This window comes from Protopterus annectens, chromosome 2.part0, assembly GCF_019279795.1.
Source record: "Protopterus annectens isolate FY-2018-M chromosome 2.part0, PAN1.0, whole genome shotgun sequence".
Taxonomy (NCBI): Eukaryota; Metazoa; Chordata; order Ceratodontiformes; family Protopteridae; genus Protopterus; species Protopterus annectens.
The window spans coordinates 401,448,911-401,476,824 of record NC_056728.1 but is presented as its reverse complement, the minus strand read 5'-3'; positions in this window follow the sequence as shown (position 1 = coordinate 401,476,824).

The following is a 27,914-nucleotide window of genomic DNA, read 5'->3' as shown; positions in this document are numbered from 1 at the left end:
TGGCAGCTTAGGCTTAATGCCCATACACCCCCAGGGCTAAATGATACCTTATCTATTAAGTGTATGCTGAAATTAAAATCTTTATTAAGATGATGCATTTATTCTTGCAAATACATTTTTTACATACATTTATTTAATGATGCCTGATGTCCCTTGTCTGGTGGTTTAAATTTCTGTGTATACACGTATATATACACGGGTCAAGACAGTTTTAATATAAAATATTTTTGCTACATAGTTTTTAATGATTGATACAATTATATATGATGTAACTTGAGTATGACTGTTTTTAGTGAGTAATAATTTGGATTCGCTTATGAATTTACAGTATTTGATGAGTTTTATTTATTTGTCATGTTTCACTTTTTGGCTGTTAGTTTAAATGTGGGCAGGGTTTCTCCAATGTGTGTGATGATGTCATGCTTGCACAGTATTTAAACTGTTTATTGCAATCAACTGTTTGTCTGAAGACATTTGTTGTACATTAGTAAACGAAAGCGCTTACATTTAATTTACTTGTGGTTTTGAGCCTTTATTCTTCAATACTGCTTGTGGAGTATTTTAGTTTTTGGATGTCCTTTTTGTTTTTCAAGCTATTTAATAGGCACCCTGGGATTCCATCTGGGCCCATTGATGCCATGTTACTAGCTTTGGAGAATGCAGTGAAAACCTGTTCTTTTGTAATAACAGGCAAATGAATGGTAGGGGGTATTACATGAGGAGTGACCACAGGTGATGAGGGATGAGCTTTTGGACACTTGACTACTTTCCTGGTTTGCTGTTGAGACTGAGGGATTTTTTTTTTCTCTGTTGTACACCCTCCCTCTTACATCTAGCCAGGAATGTCTTCCTTCTGTCGTATAGTTACTTTATATTAGGGGTCCACCAGGGAGACTTGTTTTTCCCAGCTAGACCTGGGTTTCGTTTGGTCAGGTACTGCCATTTCTATGCAGTCGTTTAAGTGCTTGTACAGGGTATTTGTGTATACATCTGCATAGGCATCCATGTTTTGGGGGTTAGGGGGAGCTTTAAAATTATCTATGCTATCAATTAATAGAAGCTAGTTAGCCTTGGAAAACATTCTTTATGGTTTTAGTGTTTGATGGGGGTTCTACCATTACATTTATTTTAAAGGAGACTGATTTATGATCTAATCTTACCAATAAGGACATTATGCTGGGGAGGTGTGCAACACTCCCCCATGTTTGTGAGTACTATGTCAAGGATATTTGAGCCCCTAGCAGGAGAGCAGAACAGCTGTTCCAGAGCATTTGCACTGACAAAGTCCAGGTATCTCTGAGACTGCATGTTAGTGGTCATGCGTGTTTCTAGTTTATTAAGGGGGTAGTTAAAATTGCCCATGAGTAGTGTGTTGGGCTGAATGGTAAGTGATTCTAGTAACTTCAGGTATTTATCTAGCAATGATATAGGTGGGGAACTTCAGTATGTATCTAGCAATGATACTGGTGGGGAATTTTGCCTATGGTCAGCTGAACATGGAGTAGCTCAAACAAGTCATCCTGCTTGACCAGTCTTGAGGTGTGGTTGTTTTTCATATAAATGTAAACACCTCCTCCTTTCATTTTTTTCCTTTTCAGAGGGTGGTCTGAATGTGTGAATATGCAAACTGATTGAGTGCTAGCACTGTTGACCACTACAGATAGTAATTCTAACAGACAGCATGCATTGTATGCAATAATCAAATATTTATGATCAGAATGTCTTCAAAAGTCATAGCTAAGTAACAGATTCCAAATGTATATGTACGGATTATGGAAATGGTTGTAGTAAGATAATGTTTGTTTTCACTCTAAGTCATGCTGCATGGCAGGTAGATTTATCCTATGTTCTCCTAGTGTGGTATTTCCATCTTTTCTGTCTCTTCCTGCTAAATTTATTTATTTAACATTTGTTTACCAGGAAAGTCTAATTTGCAACAAGCCAATTTTCAGCAGAGGCCCACAAAGAAACACTCCAGATGCAGGTCTTTATAATGTGGGAGGAAACCACAGCACCCAGAAGGAAACCATATGAATACAGGGAGGACATACAGACTCCACACAGAAGGCACCCCAGCTGAGAATCAAACCAGAGCACATCTGCTGGGAGGTGACAATGCAAACTGCTGCACCACTGTGTCATCTCTCTCTGAGGCACCCTCCCTTCTGCTAAGGAAATAAAAAATAAAGAACTTTAAATACTGCTCACATATCCTTAGTTCTTAGCTCAGTCACTCAGGTATAGTAAAGTCGGGAACTCAGTCTGTACCATTGTGATTTTCTTTAGGGTCGCGGTATTGTTTGCTTAAGGCTTATAGTGAATTGTTGTTCTACTTGTTATTGCACATTGTCTTATAATAGTAGTGAGAGTGCATTGCCCTATCACAGAGTCCATGATTACAACCTTAAACAATATTTATTACATAACTGGCAAGCCCTTTTCTCCCCCAGGTTATTGATTATTCTCTTTCTGTTACTCTCTCAGCCACATTTACTTTGTTCTTCTCATGTCTGCAAACTTTCTACACTCAGAATGTTAGCTGTGAAGCTGTAGCTCTCTGAGGGTAACTCACCTATAGATTCATAGTATTTTGCAGTACTGTACTCCCTTGAAACAATTCTACAGTAACTGTGATCTAATGGAGTAGCATAACCCTTGTGTTTCCAAAGCATGTGTTAGACTACTGCTCTTATTACATAACATTGTTCCACTGAAAGCATAACAGACAGACTCCTCCTGCAGGTGTTAGAGCTGTTTCCTGCTGCACTCTCCTCACATGCCCAATTCCCCAGCCTCCCATCATGGCTTTAACTTTAAAGGACCTGTTCTCCACAAAGACGTCCAACTACATCCCACCCCTATTAAAGGCAAACACATAAATATAGACATACCCCAGGCACAATGAACACATAACAACTCCAATATTATCAGTCTACATTTAAGCACTCCAACTTTCTTTCCTGCCTTATATTTATTAACTGACCCCAGTGATCACAACTTTCTCTGTCGACCTCACTTACCTATCTACTGCTACCCTTCCTATATGTGTTACCCTAGTATTTTAGCTCCAGTCTCACTGACCAGTCTCAATGCAAACCTATATACCACACTTTTCTTTAAATATTACTGCGTTCTTAACTGTTTCTGTTTTATAACCTTACAAATTACCACGCATCACTCAATATCACACACATTTCTCCCAATATCTGCTAAATCTCCAGCCATTGAAATCATTCCACTTCACCATTAAGCACTTCCAATATATATATATATATATATATATATATATATATATATATATATATACTTACTCAATCTTCATTTCAAATTTGAATAACTAAACTTTCACATCTACCCCACCAAACTAAAATGAACTCTTAAAGTTAAACTAAATCAAGCTTAGCAAACCTATCCAACTTACTCTCTCTTACCACTCTGTGGGATATTCACCCTAACTCCGGCCTCTCCTCCCATCCTGACTCCCCAGTAGCCTCCAAAACTCATCCCAAGCCAAACACCATTCATACTCACCCGCTATATTATAGGGGTGTGTGCGATATAATAAAGGATACGCTAGTTGATAGGATCTCCAGAATCTGTATGGAAGACACACAGTTTAAACAGGAAATACAAGTTCTTGCATGTAACTTATGTGATAGGGGATAAACCAAAAAGAAGGTTAGTGAGATAATAAAAAACAGCAAACGGAGTAGGAGCAACAGAAGTAAACCTTGGTTCTCCAAAAGACAGCAGTGTGGAGATTCTGTCCAGAATAGGGAATTACAAACAGAAAAAACAAATAGCAATGTGTGTATAATGTTAACATCTAGTGATAATATACGGGGTGTGTGTGATATAATAAAACAAAATTGGAAGGTCCTTTTAACTGATGAGAAAATAAGCAGTGCAGTTGGAGGGACCCCAACCTTTGGTTTTAGGAGAAATAGGAACTTGAAAGACCTACTTTGTCAAGAAGGCAGAAAAGAAAAAAAGGTACATTATCCAACGAAAAGGTACATATAGCTGTACAAACTGTAAAGCATGTTCACACATTAAAGAAACTGATTCTTTCATACATCCCACTACCAAAAAATAATATTATCTTAATTCATATGCAGATTGTAGAACCTCTAATGTGACATATGCAGCCATATGTCAGAATTGCACTTTGTTCTATATAGGAAATACTAACTGAATGCTGAAGAATAGAATACTTAACTATCTATCATGCATTAGGCTAAAGAATGAACATAATGCACTTTATCAGCATATTTCAGAATATACAGATCATATTTTCAAATTTATGGTCTTACAGATTATGCAAGAGAATGTGAGGGAGGGACATGGTTAATCATACAGAATTTAATGAAAGTAAATGGATAATAGAATTAGCAGCATATAAAACCCCTGGTTTGAATGGGGTTATACCTTTAAAACCAGCATTAAAAAGAAGAAGGGTGCAATACTGAATTTCGATTGGTTCATGTTACATTTAAAATAACAATGCTGAATCGTGACTGTTATCTGACGAAGGGCTTGGACCCGAAAGTGCTCATCTTGGTTTTAATGATGTTTTAAAGAAAGAATTTGGAGTTGTTCAGCCTGGTGGTGACTGCCTTTTTCTTCTTTTCTGCATGTTGTAATGGAAGGAATTGTTTTTAGTAAACAGCGGCTTTGGAGAGTGAGACATGTTCTTTGGGTACAGTTCTTGGTTTGTTCATTGTTGACAATGTGCTTATTTATGTGTGAATAAAATGCACGGTATTAAGTCTGTGAGTTTAATGTCAAAATATTAATTATTGTGGGGTTAGTATAATGGTTAAGGTGTTTGAAGTCACATAGTACAGGGTTTGATTCTCACCTTTAGGTTCATAGGTTCATAGGTTCATACTAGGCTATCTGCCCTAGGGCATTTATAAGCCTAGCCAGAGTGTGTTTGGCTTTTGCCACCCATTTTAAATTAATTTTGCTATGCCCTTTTTCGATGTTGATATACTGTGCCTCTGTCTAACAGTGACACAGAAGTGATACCCGGGATAAACTTACGATCTCCCATCCACTCATCAAGATTCCTCTTGAAGAGAGTCAATGAGGGACTCTGCCTAACCTGGACTGGGATTTTATTCTAGAGTGAAGGGAGCCTCTGGGTTATGAATCTGTCCCTCCAGCATGTCCTATTTATTTCAGTGCTGAGGTTCAAGTCTCTCGAGTGCGTAGCTCGATAGGATTTGGATTTTCTGAGGTGCATCATGTCCATTAATTCCGGGTTGGACATGGCTTTATACGTCAGGCACAGATCGCCTCTGAGCAGGCGGTATGCCACTGAGTAGAGCTGGAGTTTCTTTAACCGGGCAGCATATGGCATCTGTTTGAGCCCTTTGATCCTCTTGGTAAGGTACTTTTGGGGTCTTTCCAGTTGCTGCAGGTATCTGGTAAGGTACATCCCAAAAGGGGCATTGTACTCAGTTATGGGCCTGATGAGGGATGAGTAAAGAGGCACGATGACCTCCCCTGATCTAGATGTGAATCCCTTCATGATTAGGTGGGCTATATAAAATGTTTTTCTAACCACTTTGGCCACGTGGTTGTCAAATGAGAGATTGCTATCAACTTGGGTCCCCAGGTCCCTAATTACTTCTTCTGTACTTAATGGATTACCACCTATGTGGTAATTTGTGGGCACTTTGTTTTTGCCAAAGGGGATGACTATACACTTTTTGGCGTTTAGCTTGAGGCCATGGCTCTGGCACCAGTTGTCTGTTTCTATGAGGCCCTTTTGGAGGATGCTTGTGTCGGCTGGAGAGTCGATTATGGTGCCCAGTTTGCAGTCATCTGCGAACTTGGTCAACCATAGTCCTTCCATGTTGGCCTGTACCTCCAAGAAATATATACCGAACAAGAGAGGTCCCAGGACTGAGCCTTGTGGGACGCCACTTGTAACTGGTTTGGAGTCTGACATGGCTACAGCAATTCTAATCATGTGGGTTCTGTCCTTGAGCCAGTTTGCCACCCATCTAGTGACATAGGGGTTTATATTTAAGCTGGTGAGCTTATCTATAATGCCCGAGTGGGGTATTGTATCGAAGGCTTTTGCGAGGTCCAGGTAGGCTGTGTGGACCACCTTCCCCTCGTCAATGGCCTTGGTGACTGTTTCAAAGAAATCAACCAGGTTTAAGAGGCAGGATCTGCCCTTAAAAAAGCCAAACTGGGTAGGATCCAGTGTCTGTAGGTCCCCAATATCTTTTTTTATGAGGTCCATGATGATCCTTTCCATACCTTTGCAGACCAAGCTAGTCAGGCTTATGGGGCGATAGTTTCCAGGATCCGTTGAGGCATCACCTTTGTGGAGAGGGACCACTGTTGCTGTACGCCACTCTTTGGGTACATATCCTGTAGTAAGGCTGAGATTGAACAGTAGTTTTATGTTTGGGTTTAGCTCTTCTTGGAGTTCATGTAGGATTCAGCCCGGGACACCGTCTGGTCCCATTGATGCTGTGTTTTTTGCTTTGGAGAGGGCAGCTCTTACCTGAGCATCTGAGATGTCAGGGGGGCAGCACTCCGCTGGGATAGATATTTGCCCTTTTGGTGGGGGGGGGGAGTTTGTGCTGAACCTGTCAGCTAGGATGTTGGCAATGCCTGTGGGTTCGGTGTATTTTTTGTCATTTTGGACTAATTCTGAGCATATCTGGGAATTCCCACCCAGGTTCCTAACATAACTAAAGAAAGCCTTGTGATTATCCTTAGTGTCCTGTGCAATTTTTCTCTCGAAGCTGGCCTTAGACGATTTTATGAGTGCCCGTAGTTTTTGCTAATACTGATCAGAGATGCCTTTCCTTTTTGGGATTTTGCTCTATCATGTAGTAGCTTCCTCCTTCTATTGCATAGTTTGTTTATGGCTGGGGTCCACCAGACAGGACGTCTGTCTTTGGAGGATTGGGTCTTGGTTTTATTTGGGATTGCATGATCCATGCATTCCTGAAGGTGTTCATAGAATGCGTTTATAAAGGATTCTGCGGTCTAGGCCGTATTTTTCACAGGCCCAGGGGCTTTGAAGGATTCCACCTTGGTTTTGAGGAGTGTGAAATTTGCTTTAGAGAAGTTTTTCACTGTGGTTTTCAGGGCAGGGGGTGGAGTCGGGATGTGAATATCCAGTGAGATTAGTTTATGGTCTGATCTTACCAGTGAGGGATACACGTCTGGTCTGGAGCATAGAGTCCCCATGTTGGTGATGATCAGGTCCAGTATGTTTTCCCCTCTTGTGGGAGTGGTAACAAGTTGTTCCATAGCATTTGAGTTTATAAATTCTAGGAACCTTTGGGCTAGGGTGTTGGAGCTAGAGTAATGCTCCCAGTCTATGTTTGGGTAGTTGAAGTCGCCCAATATAATGGTGTTTGGAGAGACCTTCATATTTTTCAGTGTTCTCAGGAAGGCCGAGTGGGGTTCCTGGGTTTGGGAGGGTGGTCTGTAGCAGGCTATAAACTGGAAGGCAGTTTTACCCACTGTTAGTTGCACATGGATAGTCTCTGATGCTTCGTGCTGTGCCACCAACCTGGAAGTATGGGTATCTTTGACAAATATTGATACTCCCCCTCCTTTTGTGGTTCGGTCCAAGTTTTGGGGCCGAAAATCATGGTATGAGGTATAACCTGGTAGTGCTGGGGTGCTCTCGGGAGCCTTGAACCAGGTTTCTGTTACTGCACAGATATCGATGTTCTCCATGCTAAGGAGAGTTTCGAGTGCATGCATCTTGAGGTTTAGACTTCTGGCGTTGAGTAGCATTACTCTTAGTTTCTTATCCCTTGTGATACCTATGGAGGTGGGTTTGTCTTTTGAGCCTTGCCTAAAAAGGCACTATGGGGGTAGCAAGAGCCTTTGTCAATATCCGAAAGCCCAGGGTGACAGGTGCAAGCCGTCCCTAGCGAAGCATCGAGGCTTGTCGAGCATGTCATCCCAGGCTGACAGGCATTGATCCCCTTTGAATGACACCAATACTTAAGCCAATTGTTGAAATTGATCATCTTGTCTTCATATTGTGGCATCATTCTTGGTGAGAGTAAGATGCTACTCAAGGTCAGGGTCATACCGGCCTGGGCTACATGCTCAGAGAGCTCCTCTATGTCTCTTTTCATGTAGTCCAGGGAGGTACATCTCAGGTCATTCACACCAGCATGGACAATGACTGAGTCATATTTGTACTTGCCTTGGAGTGACCTGAGTGCTTGTGTTATGTGGCGGATCCTAGCGCCCGACAGGCAGCTCACCATGACCTTCTCCTTGTTCAGCCTGGTGAGCGGGACGTCAGTGTGCCTAACGATAGAGTCACCTATTACAAGTGTATCAGGTGTGTTGTTTAGCGTATAAGGGCTGTGACTGTTTGGCACACTGGCTTTGTGAGCTATGTGTTGCACGTGTTTTGTTTTGGGGTTTAGCTAGGCTTAAACTGGCCCATAGAGCAGTTAGCCTAGTATTTATCCACGAAAGCACTTTTAGTTTAACTATCTTTATTTCAGGCACAAAGGTGTGAAATGGCCTGAGTGTTGCTACAACTGTTTGTCTAGTACTTAGTGTAATGAGTTAAGGTTATGAGCTGTTAATGATCTGGTTCTTGCAGTGTAACTTTTGATCCCCTTAGTTTTCATTTTCTGCAGTGAGTCTGATTAAGTCATTTCACCAGACAATGCCCCTGGGAGGCCAATGAAAACAGTCACTTTTGTATAAAACTTTGTCCCAAGCTGCATTTGTCTTTTCAATTCCTCTACCCTCAGATAACCCCTAATTAGTGCTTCACTATATGCTATTTGAATATGAATCCCAGTACGTCTCTTGTGTGATGGGGTGCCCAATGCATTTTCACTAAATGTCAGTTTCATGAGAAGGGAAGTTTAGTGTTTTTCATTACTACGTCTGTTTCCAATATGAGAGTGCTTTGCTTAGAAAAATACTGTTAGTGATTTTGCTGTAAAATTTTAAATAAATGTTTTAAATGAATTCAAAATCTCTGTGATAACTGTAAAAGTAAAGAAGAAAAGCAAAGCACTCTAATGGGTTTGAAAAGCCTTATGGTCACTGTGGAGAGACATCCCCCATGGAATATTGGTATGGCTGGCAGGGCCAGATTCATAACCCTGTGTAGAACCCCATTTTACCATGACAGACTCTGCGGTTGTATGCTGCAATGATATTGCATTATCAGTCAATCAAGGAAGGATAGAACAGTGCTGAGTGATGTCAGAGGGGATAGCTATTCTTGATGACATACAAGAGATAAGGAGGTCAAAAATGAGATGTAAATGTCCTGCAAACATGTAAACCCTTAACCCCCCCCCCCCAATAGAGTTTGTTGTTGTTAGTAATATTTCTGATTTTTGTATGACTTATGTGGTTTGTTAAACTAAATCTGCCACAGCATCTATACTGTATTTAATTCTACTTCTATCGGCTGCTCTCATTAGGGGATCACCCCAGCAGATCATTGGTCCCCAGAAGGAGTGGCAGTACAGTTTTACAATGTCAAGTTGCCAGCTTGGCACCCAAACCTCCTCAGAAGGCGCACACACACACCTAAGGCCAATTTAAAATGTCCAATCCACCTATAGCATCACAAACACAGGGAGGACATGCAAACTCTGCACAGAAGGCACCCCAGCTGAGAATCAAACCAGAGAACCTCTTTCTGTGAGGCAGCAATGCTAACTGCTGCACCATTGTGCCACCCTATGTATATTGCATTTAATTGTTTTGCTTTAGTCATTGCACTAATGAGTTATCATTAATAAGTCTGGATTGTATAATACAGTCTAAACATGTTGCATTTTATTATTTATTTTTATTTATTTAACATTTGTTTACCAGGAAAGTCCGAGTGGAACGAAGCCAATTTTCAGCCGAGTCCTGGAGCGAAACACTCTAGATGCATGTCTTTGTAATGTGGGAGGAAACTGGAGTACACGGAGAAACCCACATGAACACAGGGAGGACATGCAGGCTCCGCACAGAAGGCACACCAGCCGAGAATTGAACTGGAGAACCTCTTGCTGTGAGGCGATGATGCTCCTGCTGCACCACTGCACCACATTTTATTAAAACATTCTTGCAGTACCTTCTTTACAACCTGAAGCAAATGTGAAGTGGATGAGATTTGTCAGGCTATATAGTCAGAATTATATGGAGTGCTGATCAGAACTGTTTTATCTTCAGCAACCATTATGCAGACATTGTTGCATATTACTGTGGTATATTCTTTTCAACAAGACCAGATTGTGAAGGATTTCTGCATTTAGTTGAAAACTGTCAGGCAGTTACTGCAAAGGAATAAAGCTCTGACTGGTTAATAAGCTGCTTCCTGTGTCAATGGTACAGAGTTTAGATCTTTCCATCTTCATTTGCCTACTGTGTGACCTTGAGCAAGTCACCTGATAAGACAGTGATCTGTGGCAATTGGGAATTTGGGAAAGGCTCCTTTTGGCATCCTGGGACTGTATGCCTAGTAACTGACTATGAACATGTGCTTGGTTTTTGCCAGACATTCCTTAATGTATAGCTGATTTAGTTCAGGAAATGTTATGGCAATATTATCAGCCCACCAATTTTTTAATGCAACACAGCATACATTAAGGGCATCAGGCATTGCAATTGTAGATGTAGCAATGAAATGCAAAGTTATTTGCCAACAGCAACAGCTATATTAGTATTAATAATTATTTTCTTTTTTTTTAACATGGAATCATTCAGATAATTTTTACTCCTGCAGAGATTGTGCATATTGACTTAGCTTATTTTATCAGGTGGTTAATTTTTTATGCTCTCCTCATAAATACTCTTAGTTAAACTGTGCAACAACTGGCTGGAACTTAGGATGTGATGTTAGTGATATTTATACAATTTCATGGAGTTTATCCAAAGCTCCATCTAAACCATGTACTTTATTTCTTAATAATAATAATGGGTGTACACAGTCAACAAAGTGGCTATAACTGCTGATGGAGGTGGTGGGGGCTATCTGTGTATGAAAGTACTTACCATGTTATCATCATTTTTAAACCATCTCTAACTTGGCTTTGCAAGACTAGTGTGCATGTGTGTGTGAGTTCAATTGGAATAATTTACTATGGCTATTGTGTGTTTCTGTGAGACAAGTTTGAAATACAACACTTTGAGGGGAATTTAGTAAAGTCTACACAGTCTTTTTTACCATGTAGGCATTGTGCCACACTGTTTACATGAAAGTAAGCAGATTTGCTAAATACTGCTGGGTGGCATGCATGCACGTGCCAACACGGGAAGTTCCATGGCATGCAAATCACCTCATAAGCAGGTGAATCTCAATCAAATGAGGCAAGTAGAGTGATCTAGCAAGCAGATAGGCAGCCCTGCAGACCCCATGTCAGTGTCCATAGTGCACACAGAAAAATTCCATGTACAGGACAGTAGACAGACAAAAGGGGCTGTTAAAATGTAGGTAGGTAGACAGAAATGGCATAGCGCACACAGATATGAGAGAAACTATCCTCTGTGTGTTCCAAAAGTTACAGTAATTATGTTAAAATAACATTTTTTAATAATTTGGGCATGTTTGTGCAGTGCACCACAGAGCACAAACAGGCCTTATATAAATAAATAAATAAATAAATAAATAAATAAATAAATAAAAAACAATATCATGAGACAGAAATGTATTACAGGACCCTGCGTGCAGTATCTACAATGGTGCATTGGTGCTGTTGCTAATGTGGTAGGGCTTGGAAGTGTGTAGTATCTAGGTTGTAAGCAAAGATCACTATGCAAATGAGGTGGAGTTACTGGATAGCATAATGGGGTAATCGCGTCTGCAGATCCCCTCCGTGTAGGTAGAGAACCATGTTGGGTGCCACAGAGGAGGTAGCTGGCATCAGTTGAGGGTATGTCCACTAACTTCTGAGCTGATTGGAGCATAGCTGCTCCTGTTTGAATAGCACACCACCATGCTGAGTGTGCAAGTCTGGGGTGGTGCACTAACTGCTAAGCATTATTTACTTACGGTGCGTGCATTTGCATGGTGAGCTACAGTGCTCAGAGGATCTAAAAGGCCAGTGATGTATTAATTGGTGTTGATCCTTGCTTAACTTAAACTAGGGCCATTACATTATGTCAATAGGTAGCCAATCATGCAGGCAGCACCTACAGCAGAACGCTATAAAGTATGTATACACCCTACAATCTGATTTTTCCCCCATACTCTGCACCACTGGAGTACAGACTTGGGAATTTTAACTGAAAGAATGCTAAGGGCTGCTGCAAGTCTCTTACATTTGTATGTGTTATATGCTAAAGTCAATGCTGCTGCTCCGGACAATAGACCTAGGCAGAGACCAGCACATATTGCCTTAGTCCAAGAGGGACTCAGGCAGATGCTGCGTGTTTATGTCGCTAGGCAAATGTCTCCCACAAGCATGTAGTACTAACATCACAGAGTAGGTTAATGGCCTTACAGTAAGTCATCCATCTACTATGCTCTCGCTCGCTCTCTCGCTCTACAGATAGGCAGCATATGCACTCCAGCAGGGTCACACCTTGCCTTGTAGCAGACCTTTTCACAAATTAAGTATGTATGAGTATGCTGACTGCCACCATTGTCCTTGGTAGACTGTCATACAGATGTGAACCTATAGAGCCATGCACATATACTGCTGTACCTTGCTGAAGTCATATTTCTGCTGTGCTGCTATGCCATGCTGTGCCGCTTTGGTGCTGCCATGTGTCCATAGGCTAACCTGTCAGATTCCTGGAACAGAAACATACGCAGGTCCATGACATACCTGTCATTGTGTAACAATACCATCAGTACAACATCATACAACATAAGGCCCACAAAAGTGTGTTGCGAACTCATGACACATGGCAGCATACAGTGTGTATTGATGACCACTACAAGTGGCATGGCAAAACAATACTGCATTACACAAGTACAGTAAAAGTAATATAGTCACCCTGTGCATCAGATATATAGCTTAATTTCCCTGCATCGATGGGAATGATGGCAGGGATGTAGCACAGGTATCATCACTTGCACACTGTATTGTGTGGGGGTGCTGGAGACCTAGACTGGCCCAATCGGTTGACAGCATGTGTGTGAGTCAGGAAGGGGAGTGGGTTAGATGGACCATGGAGAGGTTCAGTGGGCATCTGTAGATGACCTGCATGTGACAGTGGTGTGTGAGTGTGTGCATGTACACAGTCAAGCTCAGTGCTATCCCTACACATGTGTATGTTGGACAGCTTTGGACTGTACATGGTAGAGTTGACAGTTCACTGTCTCTGGCCCTGGCCCTGAACACAGGAACTGGCTCTGCCAGGAGTTGCACAGGCAACACCATGCCCAAGGTCAGGCACGGTGCTAGTTCCTGATGGTGACTGCTGTCTGCTGGGGTCATTTCCCTCATGGGACCACCCAGGACCATGTGCCCATAGCTTGCCACTTTATGGTGTGGACAGCACACTCCTCTCTGTAGCACTGGATGTACTGCCACTACGAGAGCATAACTGTGCACAGCTGCGTGGACTCTAAGCAGGTGGTGTTGCTGACCTACATCCACGGGTCCAATGCCAAACTCCAACCACACGTTCCAGCACAGACAATGTGCGGTCCAAGACAGACACTGTCTCCGCCCATCATCTGTCCACTGTATCAGTGAACTGATCCAGGATGTCCCCAATGCAGTGGAGGTAGTCATGGATGTCAGACTGTGCTGCATCCATAACTCTAAGCATACATCTTGTGTTCCATTCAGAATGTGCCTGTGCCTCCATGATGGCCTGAAACATACACCGAGTGGCCTGTGATGTGACACCTGCAACAGGTGGTAGACAGACAGCAGTCCTCCTATGAGCACCCCTGTGTGGGACCTCACCAGCTCACTGGCTATGGCCAGTGTCTACACTCATTGAAGCCATAGTTGCCATACTGGCCTGTTCAATGTCTCCACTCTCTGACTATCCAGTATTTGAAGCCTGTGGGGACTGGGTGTGTTTGGGTATACTAACTGTGTGAGGTGACAATGGGGACAGAAGAGGGATGTCAACCTCTGGGACAGATTCAGCCCCCAACAACCCCACCTGTGCCTCACTGTGGCCACAATCATCATCAGAGTCCGAAGAGATACTGACATCAGGTTGTGTGGGGGACAGACCCCAACCCCCCAGTCACTTGTGGAAACAAAACAAAAGCAATACATTACTACCTGCACTATTATGTATGGATAATCCACAAAGAGTCATGATAATGAGGATCCACAACTGCATCACCAGTCTCACATCTTCTCATCTCTGCTTTCACACACAACAGACGTCCTCACAACAAAATACACATTCAACTTAAGGCCTTTATAACAAGCATGTCAGCTAAATCATGTGAAACTTGACAGGTACAATTTACCTTTTCAGTATGCAATATGACACTATACCTAATAAAACAACACATAAAACCCAGTACACCTATCTTAACAAATATATACAAATACAAGTTTCAATGCCTAAGGTATGTATCATCGAACATTTAGTTTTTATCAGGCATGTTGGATTAATTGCCTCATGTGCACCAGGAGGCTTATTCACTCTAAACTATACCTGAAAAACCGTTTGTGCTCTCCTGTAATTACCCACTCTAGGAACTTTAGGTAAATGTTCCAGACCTGAACATACAAACATTCTACTCCAGTTACAAACAACATTAAGTGTACATAAGGAATTATCCTGGCCCTTAACTTTAATAGCATATGTATGTTCCATAACAAAACAGTATCAAGCTTACTAGGAGCAGGACCATGGCCTTGGACAACTCCTGATGGACCTGTAAAAAGGTGAGGGTCAGGTAATTTGAGTATCACCGCATGTTGCAGTGCAACAAGGTAATACCTGCATATACCTTACATGTACAGTAGTTAGTGTGTTACTTGATGTATTGGTGACATTCTGAGTATGAATGTACAACTGAGATTACCCCCCCCCCCCACAGCACATAGACCTGAGGCCCACATAAAGGTATGCACAGCATGACAAAATGGCTGTATACTATTACAGTGGTGATCACAGTAAGCTTACCTGTATGCTCCTCTGCCATGGAAACTGTGGCACCCACCTCCACGAAGTATGGTGTGATGGATGCCTTACAGCTGTCATGTATCCCTAGGTTCACCAGGAATTACTCAGTGGCCATGAGTGGTTGTTTCATTGCAGGCCCTCCACCAATGATGGCACAATCCTTGGCTACATCAGCTGCAATTTGTCATGTAGCATTCACCATGTCTGTAGTGCAGTGTCGAACCTGCTCATATATCCTGTCCTAGTGGCCACTGTCATTCACATCCTGGACAAGGTCTACCCATAATGCAGCCTGCTGTTCCCTGTTATGCCTTCCCCTGGATTGGAGGATGTGATGGCGCTGCCATAGTCCTTGAAGTATTAGTCCATTCTCCATATCTGAGAAGGGGGCATGGCATCATGCCATTAGTCCTGAAAGACACCAAAAGAGAAATGCATTACATGATCAAATACATGGATGTCCACTATGTACAGATACAGCAAGAACAAAATGGCCAGCACTATCCACTGCTTGCTCGCACATCTTATAACCCACAGTGTGACAACGTACTACGTGTGTAGATACAAATGAGATAGTATCATTACTGAGGTAGTTCCCTGTGTGCCATGAGGGATTCTGCTGTATGATCATACATCCAAAACTCTGGTCCACTGTGGTGTGTCCCCTAAGGCCAGACACCCAATAATATGTCATAAGACCAGTGTCAGACCAACAGCAGCATGCTATTAAAACCACTATATAGGGATAGTCCAACAACACCAGTGGGCCACAATGATGAAAGACAATGCACCCTTGATATATTGTATGTTCCCTGCATATGTAAGACAGCAGGGTATCAAAGACATGTCATTACCACAGGTCTAAGGCAGGATTACTGCTGTAGTCCCTATTCCCCATACCTCCATCCTCCCATCTGCATCCAGCTATACACAAAAAAAAACAGTTACATATCTGGTGGAGTGCAGTACTCCTCTGCTGAAATGTGCATCTGGTAATGTTTCACAAAGGCGTGCTCTGTGTGAGAAATTCTCATACAGAATGTTTCCCCATAGCCAGCTACTTGCATTTTTAAAATACTTCTTATTAGCAGGTAATTGCTTCTAAACCAATCTGTGACTCTGATATGCTAATTGCAGCCTAAACAGCTGAATTGCACTATCATTAGCCAATAACATGCAACCACTGTGGAATATATAAGGCCTTCATGTATACCATGGCTGCTTTCTTAGCTGTTGAGATGGACATTACTGGGGTGAGGAGACTACATCATCACAGAAGGGAGATCTGTAGCAGAAACCTTTGCATAGAGCTGCGTGTACTACAGGCTGCAGCTGCTGCTGCAGGTAATAGACATAGGCTGAGCGTGTGAACACTTTGGAGGACAACATGCTGTAGGTGTACCTGTGTCAGCTGTGTCAGCCTTGTTGTAGAGGCAGAGCCAGGGTTAGGGTACCCTTTACACTCCAATTAAGGCATGTGTGTATGGTATGTATGTTAGTCAACTGTGTCACAAACAGAGTACTAGGTGACATAAAGTTATGCTATACGGATATGTGAAGTGTGTCCCTACCTGCAGGCCTGTGACTTCCAACACGGAAAAGCAGTTATTTCATGTGCAATGCTTTGTGTGGATAAAGAGTGCATGAGTAATCCATTTCTTGCTGTGTTCAGAATAATGTAATTGAAATGCAATACAACACTGGATTTGAACCCAGGACTGTGTGTGGCAAAATGTACTATATGTAAGACATTTAACAGACTAAACTACTGAGTCACTGCTACAACAGGTGTATTTTCAAGATATATGTGCACACATACAGGCTGTGACAAACATTTTCTACATCCTTCAGTATGTGCTTGGTTTTATATGGATGTATTTCTGCACCAGGGCCCCAGTTGCACATGCATTTTGCCATTGATGCCTTAGCAGGTGTCTTTTTTCATGTTGCTGATGAAAAGGCAGATTTACCTACTATCGCAAGCCTTACTTGCATCCCTAATCATGTTTTTGGCTATCTAATGGTGTACTATGACACCAGAGTCTAAGGTACACTCCCAAGTTTTCCATTACTTTTTATTCCAATTTGTGCAGTGTGCAGCTCCACTGAAGCATGCCTAATGATTGTAACCGGCAATTACTTATGTTTTGTTTAAACCACCTGTGTTAATAAAGAGTTGCATGATGTGGTGGGTTAATGCAGTGTGCTGTAGGTATGATGGGCTTGGCTTTGATACATGGCAGAGGTGTTTATTTTGTACATGTGTCTTAGGATGTGATAACCACATACAGTCATTATAGTTCTATTTAGCTGAGCTAAGAAAAGCGTGTCACTCAGTGCCATGCCAAAAAAAATCAAGAAAAGAAAATAGGGGAGATAGGAAAGTGGTGAAAAGGGGGCAAGCAGTGGGTAAAAACATAGTAAAAGGCAGGTAGGGATGTGCAGGATGGGTGTAGGAAAGAACCATAGCTATCTATTTCTTGTACAGCAACAACCATGCACTTTGACAGAATTTCTTCATGAATTTGATCTCTCTACCCCAGAGAGAGGGGTGAGAACAACATAATTACATTGTCAAGCCAATTGGACTGAATTAGGTGTGTTCAGTGGACATGTGTGTGAAATGTAGAGCTATGTATGGAACGATATTTTTTTTGAGACAGGTGCCCTTTTTTTTTGAGGTGACAGTGGAATGTTGGGAAAGGGACATAGGTTCATGTGGAGGAGGTAAGCTGGGTAGGTCAGGATGTATTTGAAAAAAAAAAACAAGACAAACAAGACAGCAGACAGGGGTGGTATGTGACACATGAGAGGGGTGAACAACCTTGGATAGGGAGGCTGTTTTGTAATCCAAGTCCCATGTGCCTCCAGATGACAGCAGCATGACTCACATTCCCACCCATGGGACTGTCAGCACTGTTCTATCACTGCCCCTAGGGAGGCTGTGCTGGAGGCTGGGTACCAGGGCAAGGCTGCCCCACCAGTTCACCAGCATGCCCTTAATCCAGTGCAGGTGGTAGTCATAACCGCAGTGGACTATCCTTAGCACCAAGACTGGCAGCTCGGCCCGAGTAACAACTCCCCCTCTGCCACCACTCCCAGAGGGGGGCCCATCTGTGTCCCATGGAGTGGTACTACCCAATGCTGCAGGTAGTACAGGGGTAGCAAAGGGGGCTCCACAGGTCTGCGTCCCAGACATACTGAGACCCAGTGGCACGGCTAGTTAAGGCAAGTTAGGTGGATCAGCCAGAACTGGCCTACCTTGACGTGCTATAGTAAATGAGGTATAGCAATAAGTTATGGTTAGTAATAACCAAACCATTGTTAGTATTAACAGAATCAAACATTATATTTATTCATTCAAATACATATTAATGTATATTATGAGCACCACAACCTTAAGCAACATAACAGTCAATATGGTAACAGCATGCCAGTATGAAGTAAACCACAGGGTCATCAAAACAGTTATTTTACCAAATATGTTAACATTGCATCATAATAAAACATAACAATAATCAGCCACATTTTCCAAAATATAGTTAGTTTAACAAAACATGTTGGTATTAAATCATAATAATAAATAACAGTAATAAATAAATTAAGATAAAGGGTGGGGAGAGTGAGAAAAACATTCCATTACTGACATTGCAGATTATATCCCTGAAAACAATGATAATAAATACTCTACAGGTGTCTAGTGTCAGTTTTAAGTACAATGACTACAGTTCTTCTATAGATGATGTAGCACATACACACCTCTCAAGCTGTTAGCATGGGTGAGTATGGACTAAGCAATTACAAATGCAGGTACATCCCTACACAGAACAGTTTCACACAATGTGGACTTATATAATTACCCAGGTGTTCTGTAAATTGATTTGGTGATACACTGCATTCCAGGTAATAATTTATCTACTAATCATGTGACAGATGGATTAGGCAGTTTTAATTACATTATGAGAAATCATGACACTTGAAAGGCATGTTTGTGTACAGTAAGTAAGTAAACTAGACAGCCTTCATGCCTTAGTAGGCTGGGATGGGAGTAGAACTCAATAGCTGTGACTGCAGGGGACATCTGCAAATAATGTAATAATTGACTGCAACAACTTAGAATAGACATGCAAGGGATACAGCTATACTGGGATTGCACAGCTTTATTTATGATTCAACAATGCTGATGAACACATTCTTGGTATTGATGTTAACATTCTGCAAAATCTAAACACAATATCTGTTCATAATATGGGCCACATCACCCATATAGTTGTTGTGTTCCTGGTGAGAGAGAAAATGTGAGCATTACATGACTAATACTGGCAATTTAGTGCTAATGAATTCGAACCAAGGACTGTGTGTGGCAAAATGCACTACATACAAAGCATTTAACAGACTGAGCTATTGAGTCACTGCTGACTGTTGAGTGACTGATTCTTGCCTAGAGATCACTTGGAACTATACTATGAATTGAGCAACACAAGCTACAGGACATTTCTCTGGCATCCTGTAACTACTACAGTGTTATACTAGACTGCAGTGATAGTAGAACACACATGCATGAAATACAACCATACTGCATATATTAAAAAAGCTTTAGTTTAGAATCAGCAATGACAGTGAACACATTTTATTGTTATTGGTTTGAAATATCTGTGAAGTCCACACACAATATCTGCCCATAGACTGGGATACCTCACTCATATACCTTTATTTCCTGATATCTGAGGAAGAGAGAGCATTATGTGACTGATACTGGCCTGGAGACAGTCTTGGACAGTACTATGAGTTAAGCAATACAGTTGGCAGGCCATTAGATTCACAGGCTACAGGTATTACAGTGTTGCACTTCACTGCAGCAACCTTACTATAGACAATCAATGCATACAGCTCTACTGCAATGGTTTTGACAAAACAATCCTGCTGAACAACATTTTGCTTACTGTTATTGGTATTGTTATTTTTTATTGAAATACAGTTCTTATTGTTCATTTATTGCACTACAGCTCTAATTGCCCATTTATTGCACTACACTTTTTTGTGCATACTTTATTGCAGTAAATGCTTTACTCTTTCTTGCTTATTGCACTACAGTTGTCATAATAAATTCATACTTACCATGCTCACAGCGCAAACTGGCCAGGCACCCGGCATGGGACTCGACATTGCAAGCCATCTCAGCTGCAGCTCTTGGGGGAAAGAACACCATTATGCATACCAGTTTTGCAGACATTCAGTTTGCATTTTGGTAAGACATACTTACATACTTGAGGGGCATTCCCATCTCAAGCTTGCTGGACCCAGGTGTCCAGTGTTCCCCTCTTTCTCCTTTTCAGGTCATCATAATGGTGACAATGTTGCTCACCTGTGCAGGGAATACCAGTAACGCTGGTAAGTTCCCTGGCCAAATGGTCCCATGCTTCCTCCTTACACTCTAAGCCCTGAAATCCACCCGGGGTTTATGGCCTTTAACATGGAGCCCAGCAATAACCCTGGACTCCTGAATGCCCCACCTCTGTGCCTGAAAGCACACACCATCGCCAACAGCACCAGCCATACCAGCAGTTGATTGCACTTCAATGATTACTGCAGAATTCCTGCCTATAGGGCTTAATATAGGTTGTTTTCCTGTCCTTACATGTCATTCAGCAACATTCAAAAAAGCACTGTGTCACTTAGCAGCATGCAAACCAGATAAGCAGAGCAGAAGAGTGTGGAAACTCTCAGAACCATGGTTTTAGCAAAGCTTACACCCAACAAACATTAGCAGCCATTATGATGTTTATGCAGTGCTTAGCATGGTTGAGCAGAGCTCAGCAGAGCACAGCAGTGCCATATTTTACAATTTTATTAAAATTTACAAAACTAGTACATTAAAGCACAGACATGTTCTGCCTGATATGGATTCTAACCCAGGACCTACTACACATATAGTTGTAACGCTGCCCATTTAGCTACTTGAATATTAGAAAACTGCTATACCTTCACATATACTACTGAGCTACCTGTTAACATTGCTGAGCACTGTGCCGCACCATGCAAACATGCATAAATACATGTAAACAAACTTGGAAATAAATAATTAAATACTTCCAGTTTCTATTTTTAGAGGTCCAGCTGGTGTTGGCTATGTATGTATAAACACAAATAAAAATGACTGATCCTGCAAACTAATAAAGTTAAAAAGTCATTAGTTTGTCTCTGCAGGACTAGTGTGTATTTGTGTAAAGCAAATTGGGATACTTTACTGTAGTCATTTTTTATTACAACCAGACATGTAAAGCGTACACAGTCAACAGTAGTTGCATTTGCTGATTACAAATATTGGTGTATTATAAATTAGTCTGAGGGGCCTTTTATTATAGAAATATTCTGAAATGAGAAATGTTGTCATCATTAGTCAATAAATTTCATTTCACTGCTTACTAGAAAAAGAGGTCAGAACTACAAATTTAAAACATTCTCTATGAAATGTTGTAATACTAAAAAAGAAGCATAATTTAAAACAATTGGGAAGGTGAAGCCAAAAGAGCACATGCATTTATACATGGTCCTAAAAATATGTGCTGGGGGGCTGTTGGTTTGAAAAGAGCCTAGGGCACAAAGTACACTTATTTTGCTTACTGCAAAAGGTAGCTAGAAAAAATGATGTCATTTTCATTAAGGATCACGTCTAGTGTCATTTCTCAGTCTATCTTGTTTTGGAAACTGCAGTTTCTTGCCTAAAAACAGAAATCAATGCACTAGAAACACTTTTTCATACCACAGTTTTATTCTCCTGATTTTATGCATTATACACAAATTATGATACACTGCATCTTAAAGAAAACATTAGTTATAATCTGTGAGGGATAGATGTTTAAATTATCTCACTTTAAAATGGCTGAGGTTTCGCTGATGCTACATTTTATATCCTGGTGACAGAATTGTAATGCTGATAATACTGCAGATTCAAATTAATAATTAAAAAAAAGTTTTCATTGCGGTAGTTTATGTAGTTTTGTAGGTATGAAAAAAACTTTGTATTGTTAAACGTAAATTTGAATATTTCTTTAAGTGATTCTCAGTTTTTAAGAATGTAAAAAGTTATTTGTATAAATGTTTATTTATGTATGCTTTATTGACAGGGTTAGTCTTGGTAGCTCTAGCTACCAACTAATTGAAAAATACAAAGAAATTAACTTAAAGTTAAGAAATTTCCTCTAGGGGGCAAGCCTTCCTGCACCCCACACACCCTGCTAATTATATATACCATCTCAAAGATTCATTATAGAGGGTAAAGGGCAAATTCCCTGACCCCCCCACCCATACTCCAATCTTGCACAGAAAAAATCCAGTACTTGCAATCAGCCTATTTTGATGGCTTTTTTTTTCTGCTCAACAATTTGAATTGTGGGCCAGTTATATTTAACCTATTGATATGTATATATATGGATCTAAGACTCTCCATCGAACACACGTTTCACCGAAACGTAAATGGGCAAGCTCAAATTTGCAAACATGCATTTTATCGAAAATGCACTTTCGCCAGAAGGTAAGTAAGCAAACAGTTGTTTGCATGTAGGTTTAGTTGTACATCAACATGTGGTATAGATTGTACAACTAAACAAACTGTTGCTTAGATCGCGGCACAGTGGGGATAAGGGAATATTCCATTTTCCCCACTGTAGTGCGATCTCAGAGTGAGAATATTAAAGTGTGGGTGTGTGGAGGGCACAGTCCCCCACATGAGGCCCTGCATAAATGTGAGTAGTCTTTTATTTTTTAATGTTTTGGGTGTTTTTTTTTTTTTTTTGCAAAAGTGCATTTTCGATAAATACACTTTCGCGAAAGTGTGTTCAGTGATTTACATTTCAGTGAAACATGTTCGATGGAGAGTCCTAGATCCATATATATATATATATATATATATATATATATATATATATATATATATATATATGTAGAGAGAGAGAGAGAGTAACACAGTACAATGGTGCTACTGGGTGATACCTAGTAAGTAGTGCCTAAAGGAGATGACAGGCCACTAAGCAAGCAAGCATTTTAAAGTAGATGGAATATCAGTGGCAAGTGGGCCTTTAAGGTTGAAAGTGTTGGACAAATATAGCCTGTTTAGTTGAGTTTGCATAACTCAATAAGAGTGCTTCACAGGAATTCAGAGAGTGCTCAAGACAGGGTATATCTGGAGTAGCAGAGGTATCCCGTGAGACTATTATGAGTTGGGAAACCTATTTCTAGTAGGTGTGGTAAAGAAGGGAAAAAAAAACAGTCATCTCCTAACCCTAAAAGTTTGGCTCTGGGGGTTATGGACAATAAATGGCATTGTCTGGTAATGTCTTTACCTTCATACAAGCTTCAGTGGCTAGAGAACTGTTTGCTTTAACTAATCTTTTCATTGGCATTCAACTACTACAGGGAAATGTGACTTTGTTTTGACCTTTCCTGTCTACTTTGTATTTGGCCATCATGTGTGTTGCTCAGGCTGCATTCCACTACCAGCACAACTTCCATTACCATTCTTATCCTGAAGTTTGCATTCAAGAACTCTCTTAAGATTCCCATACTCTTGGAAGCACACATATGCAAGAGATTGCTGCTATTTTCTTCTTTTTAAGTTCATTTTGAATTCTACTGGTGGATAGACAGGTATATTTATGCCTGACTGTTAATCACCACAACTACAACTACATAGTGTGAGGTCAGTGGACAAAATTTTGGTTGCTCGGAAAAAACCTAGACGGACAAAGTCAAATATTCTTGAAACTCCTTTGTGTTATAAAACCCTTTCCATTTTAATTATATCGCCATGTATACAGATTGTTCTGACAATAATTTACATGAATTTCAAGACAGTGACTTGGCTGCTGAGCCATTCTGTCATGGCAAACAAAAGAGACAGAACATGAAACATTTTTTTTCACCGACAACTGTCATCAGAGGAAAAGTAAAAGGCTAACAGTAGTTAACAACAGTCGTTGCTTTTGTATGACTGCAACTTGGAGAAAAAGTACAGTTTTGTACCTACCATAAATGTAGATGTCCGATAGATATGCAACTGCAGTCATAACATATGGGTTGTCCTGCCTCAGGCAGCCCTCGGTCGGCCGGATTCCAAAGTCTGGGTCCGGCATCGGCCGGAGTCGCCTCCTCTCCGATGTCAGAACGGCTGGAGTATAAAGGCATCGGCCGACACCATCTTTTTCAGTGTTTCTTGCCCCAGATGCCAGGTGCCCTCCTAGGAAGGCTAAATTTGATGAATGGATAAACAATTCCAGACATGTACAACAGTAATAAACAGATACAGCATAGGAGATACCCCCAGCTAAAAGGAATAGGGGTAGTGGACCCATAAAGAAAGTTGCAGAGGGGTAGGAGGGTGGGAAAATCCGACTGCAGTTGCATATCTATCGGACATCTACATTTATGGTAGGTACAAAACTGTACTATGTCTTTCAAGAATGCAACTGCAGTCATAACATATGGGTTGAATACCATAGCCAAGCTGGGGGTGGATGGAACTAAGGAAGGGATGGTGTAGCTAAAATGCCCTGCAGGACTGCCGAAGCAAAGCCTGCTCGGGATCTGGAGTATAAAGGCAGGTTGTAGTGCTTGGTAAATGTATGCACGGAGCTCCATGTAGCAGCCTCTAGAATGTCCTTTGTAGCCACTCCTCTTAGGAAAACTGTGGATGTGGCTATAGCTCTGGTGGAGTGTGGCCTAATATTGGCTGGCACACCTTTTCCATGAAAAGAATAGCAGAATCTGATGCAGTGTCCAATCCATTTTGAAATTGTTTGTTTGGAGATTGCTTTTCCTTGTACTCCAGCAGCATAGGCTACAAACAGTTGGTCAGACTTTCTGGTTGCCTTAGTTCTGTCCAAGTAGTAGCGAAGTTGTCTGTGTATGTCCAAAGTATGCAGGAGTTTTTCCCCCCGTTTTGAGGATTGGGGAAGAATGTAGGCAGGTGAATGGCTTGATTTAGAGACACCCTGAAAATTACTTTTGGCATGAATGAAGGATTGGTTCTTAGAGAGACTCTGTCCTGATGAAAAATGAGAAAAGGAGGTACTGCCATGAGTGCCTGTATCTCCGAGACTCTTCTTGCTGATGTCACTGCCAATAGGGAAACCATTTTCCATGAGAGAAATTGCATTTCTGAAGTTGCTGCTGGTTCAAAGGGAGGAAGAGTTAATTTTTCTAACACGAAATTGAGGTCCCATGCAGGTACTGGCGGTTTTCTGGGAGGTTTGATATTCTTTATCCCTCTTAGGAACTGTCTTAGCAAAGGATGTGAAAACACAGGTGGATCACAATTGTAGTTTGCTGAGATTGCTGAGGCGTGAATCTTTATGGAAGAGTATGAGAGACCAGTATGAAACATTTCTGTCAAGTATTCCAATATCTGAGGTATACTCAATACTGTTGTATCCTGACCCCTGTTGGCATTCCAGATGATGAATCTCTTCCACTTGGCTGAATAGGTTTTTCTGGTGGAAGGTCTGAGTGCTTCCAGTAAGATCTCTTGAACTTTTTTGGAAAGAGAGATATCAGAAGGAGTTATGGTAACCTCCAGGCTGTCAGATGCAATGTTTCCAGGTTTTGATGAACAGTCCTGTAACTGTGTTGTGTTAGAAGCAGAAGCCATAGGGGCAGAGGCCATGGTTTGGTCCGAGTTATGCTCAACAGCAATGGGTACCAGTGCTGCCTTGGCCAGTCTGGAGCTATCAAAATGCCTGTTGGTTGTTCTGCTTTGATCTTCAGTATCACCTTGGTCAGCAGTGGCAGAGGAGGGAATGCATAAATTGTTAGGGAATTCCAGCTGAAGGAGAGAGCATCCATTTTCCAGGCTAGAGGATGGTGGGTCCTTGTACAGAACTTTTCCAGGTGATGATTCATGTGAGAAGCAAAGAGATCTATGTCCGGTCTTCCCCATGTCCCTGTTATTTGTGAGGAAATGTGAGGATGCAGCATCCATTCGTGTGGATCCAAGAAGTTTCTGCTCAGCTTGTCCGCCAGTACATTGTCCTTGCCTGGGACAAACTGGGATTGCAAATGTATCTTCAGACTCAGGGATTTTTCCCAGAGAATCATTGTTAGTCTGCAGAGGGGATAAGAATGAGTGCCTCCCTGCTTGTTTATATACCACATAACAGTGGTGTTGTCTGTCCTTATTAGCAAATGTCCTTGTTGAAGTGATTTTTCGAAAGTCTCAATTGCATGTATCACTGCCAACATCTCTTTTTGGTTTATGTGCAGATGTCTTTCCCTTGGTGTCCATTGACCTTGAATGCATCTGCCCTCCATGTGCGCCCCCCATCCATGATCTGAGGCGTCTGTTGTAATCACTTGACCTGCTTGAGGTTTGTTGAAAGACGTGCCTTTGTTTAACTGACGTGCTTGAGCCCACCACAAAAATTCTCTTTGCAGACATGGAATGAGTGGGATTATGTCCTCTAGGCTTTGGCTGTGTTGGGACCATAAGCTTTTAAGTACCATTGCAGCTTTCTCATATGAGGTCTTGCCAAAGGTATCAGAAGAATGCAAGATGCCATGAACCCCAGGGCCTGCAGGATTTTCCTTGCAGTCAGCTGGGAGAGCTTTGCTAGGCCTTTGAAGTACTCTGGTAACTGCTGTTGTTTTTCCTCTGTGAGATAGGCCATTTGTGTTTTTGTGTCCAGTTTGGCTCCTAGGAAAGTAATCTGTTGAGATGGCAGTAGTCTTGATTTTTGAATGTTGACTGTGTGTCCCAAGGCCTGTAGTAGTTGAATGACATAGTCCAAGTCTGCTATCAAGGTTTGTTTGTTGTCTGCTTGTATGAGGCAGTCATCCAGGTAGGGGTATATTTGAATCCCCTGGAGTCTGCAGTGTGCCACTACTGATGCCAGGCATTTCGTGAACACTCTGGGCACAGTAGATAAGCCAAACGGCAATGCTGAGAATTGATAATGCTCTGTCCCTGCAAGAAATCTGAGGTATCTTCTGCAGCTTTGTCTGACTGGGACATGCAGGTATACCTCCTTGAGGTCCAGAGTGACCAGCCAAGACCCCTTGTCCAGCATGGGAAGGAGTTGCTGTAACATCAGCATTTTGAACTTTGGCACAATGAGAAAAGTATTTAGAGTAGACAAGTCCAGTATAGGCCTCCATTTGTTTTCTTTTCTTGGAACAAGGAACAGTTGAGTAAAATCCCTGGCCTTGTTCCTGAGGAGGGACCTTTTCTATTGCTTTTATATTTAACAGCATTGAAACTTGGATGAGTGCCTCTGCCCTTTGATGATGTGGCAGGTTCGGCATGCCTTGTCTTATTGGTAAAGTATGGAAGTGGAATCTGTAACCTTTGTCTATTAAATCCAAAATCCAGTTGTCTTTGGTTAAGATATGCCAGTTTTTTGAGAATAAGGATAATTTTCCGCCCAAGGGTGCTTCTCTTTGAGCCTTTGTAGGTGGTATGAAAGTCAAGTCATTGCGATTGTCCTTGTGGTGCAGCTGGACTGCCTGCACCACTTCTTTGATTTGGTGGTTGCCATTGGCGGCCCCTGTAGGAGCCTCGGTATTTCCCTCTACCTCGGGCATGCCTGTTTTTTCCCCTTTGAAACTTGTCAGTGTCTGGAAAGGACCAATTCTTTGAAGGCCAATTCCTGCTGAATCTGGGTGGCTGAACCTGGAGGAAATCTTTGACTGTCTGAACTGATTTAGCTTTTTCCTCAATGGACTTCAACACATCTTGTGCATTAGCACCAAAAAGCTTCTGTTTTTCCAGAGGTGCATCAAGTAACTTTACTTTAACATGTTCAGGCAGTGGCTGTTCTTTTAACCAAGCATGTCTACGTATAACAGCC